At 42.9% G+C, this 3,638-nt stretch overlaps 1 long non-coding RNA gene across 1 annotated transcript; it reads left to right on the plus strand.

Annotated features, from left to right (window-relative positions):
- The first annotated feature begins 709 nt into the window (after positions 1-709).
- On the plus strand, positions 710-3,436 carry LOC115256218 (uncharacterized). Its single transcript, XR_009996883.1, has 3 exons — positions 710-786; positions 1,301-1,368; positions 2,468-3,436. It is a non-coding gene; the product is annotated as an uncharacterized LOC115256218 (long non-coding RNA).
- The last annotated feature ends 202 nt before the right edge of the window (positions 3,437-3,638 follow it).

Below are 3,638 nucleotides of genomic sequence, written 5' to 3' on the forward strand. Positions count from 1 at the left end.
CTTTTCTTTCAGTTTACTCGAAGTCAAAACAAATCGAGTGCAAAACAAGTCCGGCGCCGTATGCCGCCAATCGAAACAAAAATAAACAATCTTTGTTCCAGCGCGATCAATAGGATGTCGCGGTTCCATATCATTCTTTCGGGTTCATTACCCATCGTTTTCCCAAGCGTAATTGAAATTGCATCACACCGACCGGACCTAACGTGTACGATCATGAACAACGTATCGCTGCGCGATCGTTGCCCCGGCCGACCATCCGTCCGTCGTCACATGAGCGATGATTCATAAAACCAGGTCAGTAATGTATGGTGCGATTTTTCTAGCTGCCGAAATTTTGCGCGTTAGTTACGATGGGCATTGATATTGGCAGCCGTTCTTATGGGAGTGTGGGGTGAAATGCACTTTTTTCATTTGAATTAAATTTTAATATCGGAGTGTGTGGGATATTTAGGTCTATGCACCGGTCGGTCCAGGATCTTTTCGTAAAGGAAATTTCCTTGACTTCCTTGGGCATAGAGTATCTTCGTGCCTGCCACACGATATAACATGCAAAATGGTCATTGGCAGAGGAAGCTCTCAGTTAATAACTGTGGAAGTGCTCATAGAACACTAAGCTGAGGAGCAGGCTTTGTCCCGGGAGGACGTTACGCCAAGAAGAGGAGGAGAGGATACCAAGTATAATTAAACGTTGTGAAATTTGTAATTTTCAGATCTTTAATTCGTTGAAGTATTTAAAAGTAAATAATTTTGACCGTGAGTCGTGTGCCAAAGAAATTGTGCTTCAGTGTAAGTAAATCTGTTGCGAATGGTATTTCCGGAGTTCTCACAGCAGACACTTACCCAGATTTGGTGGTAATCAGCTCAAGCTAAAATTAATTTTATTTAGGATAGGTTTCAGTTTTTAGTAATTTTGCTCTACTTACAATTTAGTCTCCTTTTATGTTCTTCTACCAATTCACAACAGTAATCTAAGATTTAGTTTTTGTCCTGTAAGTTTAGTTCATAAGTACAATCGAGTTCACTAATTATAGAAATAATTTTACTTACAATTTAGGAAAATATAGCTTGATATGAAATAGTTTTAGGATATAATTTTTGCACGTAATCAATTTCTGCTGTCTCACTGTTTATGGTCAGTCTGTCGTTTTGTATTATTCGTCCAATTCTGCTTGTCATCCACGCCGATGACAGAACCACCTTTTGACCGCGTTACGTGATCCACTATGGGCTGTGGCGGCGAACAAAATCTATTTGCAAAATTTAGTTTTTGATAATTGAATTTATAATTAAAAATCTGCAGTGCAGAAGCAGCTAGGAAGTGAGTCGGAGTAATTGAAGGCTATTGAAAATCCAAAACGAAGAAATCAAGTAGTATTACAAATCAAGCCAATCATTGTGTGTTTGGGTTTAACGCAGTTGTGTTCTACGGTCCTATAACACTTCCCCGAATTCCATTACCCCGAGTACCATCTTCCCGAATACCAATACCCTGAATGGTCCAGTACACTGAATTCCAATACCCCGAAAGACATTACCCCGAATAGTTCATTTCCCCGAATACCATTACCCCGAATAGTCCATTTCCCCGAATGTCATTTTCCCGAATAGATTATCATCCTGAAAAATAGTTTCCAATAGTTATTGTCAGAGGAAACTGATGTCTGTGGAAATTTTTCATTCTTTTGTGCATAGGCTATTCTTTCTAGACTTAGGCGTTAATAATAAGATAATGATGTGGAGCAAATGCATGAAATATAGATTTTTCCTTCTTTTATCATAGGTTGTTCTTTCGTCTTATATTGTTATAGTGATAAGTACTTGGCGAATTGTACACAGTCCATGGAACAAAGTCGAAAGCCTTGTCACAAAAGCACAGTTTGAGTTAACTAAAGCAGCAGTGTCACCTACTTAGGGGCTGTCCATAAAGCACGTGGTCATTAGTGGGGGGATCCGGCCTATGGTCATTTTGTATGGACAAATAAAAAAATTTGTATGGACTAATGACCACGCGGGGGGGGGGGGGGGGGTTTGAAAAGTCCCAAAAAAATGACCACGTGGTTTATGGACAGCCCCTTATCACACAGTACTGCTTTTGCTATATATGCAAAATGAAGTATTGCTTTATGTCCTCGGTATTCCCAGGTCCGAAAGAATTGCACTTGAACAAAAGAAAGAAAAATATTTGAAATTAAGTTTCTTACTATTTGCAATCAATGTCATTGCAGTGCCAGTTACAAATATTTGGTGGAAACTATTTCTGCCCATCTGAAATTCTCTGGGAAAAGTGTCATGTATTGAAAAACATTGTTTTGTATGGAAATTGCACTCGGGAAAATGGTATTCGGGGTAATGTGTCATTCGGGGTAACGACCTATTCGGGGTAATGGCTTTCGGGGTATTGGATTTCGGGGAACTGGTATTCGGGGTAATGGTATTCGGGAAACTGTTATAGGATCGTGTTCTACAGTTGCCACTTGCCGGTGGCGTGTTTCATTGGGGAGTCGGCCAGACCGATAAACATCGTGTAGATCGTCGGCGGCTGGTAGATTGTGGAGTGCTAGTGAGATCGATCCACGTTCATTGAAATCTCGATCCGTTGCGGTCAGTACCAGGCACGGTATCCCTGGGTGGACCTATCGCCTCGTGGTTTCGGACCACTATAGGTCCATCTAGTAGAGAGCATTGGACATCGAAGGGAAAACTTGGCCCCACGTGAATCATACGCTACAAGTGATTTACACTGCCCGTGGGATCGTCCAGTAAGTGGAAAGTGAACCAGTGCCAGAGTACCCGCCCCGACTCACATCGAAAAAAAATCGGAGGCCCTCCGTATGGTACGAAACGACCGCCCGCCGCACGTGTAGGCACCTCACATCAGCATTCCGCCAACCGCGCGTCTCCATCCTCGCTCGCCGCCGCTTCACCAGGCGATCGAGATCTGTCGACGACATGAAGCGATCCTTTCATCTCACCTAGATTGCTCAGCCACAAGGGGTGGCCCTATTCCTCGACGAAAAACCGTTCTCGCATCCTACGTAGCTGCCCCTCACGGCCGCAGTCACCTTGCGTCGTATTGAAGACGGAGAGAGATTTGTCTCGCATCGACTGGCCCGTCTGAGATCCGTATCGACCACCGGCCCTTAACAGGATCGATCCACCCACAATCTGGGAGGGTTAGACGGGTAATCAATCATCGGAAAAAGCCGTAAGTACGCCTACCAAAACAACACCCATACACGCAAAGCCAACACGAAACTAGTAGGGACACACTAATTGTATGAGTAGGGGAAGAAGTAGTGGTTAGAGACTAGGCACGACTCACAGAAACAACACATTGAAAGGGAGTGACGTCACATACAGGGACCTGAGTGACCATCGGCTAGTCGGTACAGTTAGTTAGCGTACACTCCGGGAGAATGGCCGATGGTTATTCAGTCTTCAGGGGTACAGGGGTTTTGTGTATGCAATGAGTAAAGAAATGAAATGATTTCGAAACGTTAAAATTTGAACTTCTTCCTATTTTTATCAATCCACTTCTTAGAATTCAAATAAAACTTTCTCGCCGCTTTTTAATACGGAAATTCTTATTGGATTATCGGAAACTACCTAATTTTCAAGAACTTTTGGGAAAATTTTGG

Source organism: Aedes albopictus, chromosome 1 (assembly GCF_035046485.1).
Source record: "Aedes albopictus strain Foshan chromosome 1, AalbF5, whole genome shotgun sequence".
NCBI lineage: Eukaryota > Metazoa > Arthropoda > Insecta > Diptera > Culicidae > Aedes > Aedes albopictus.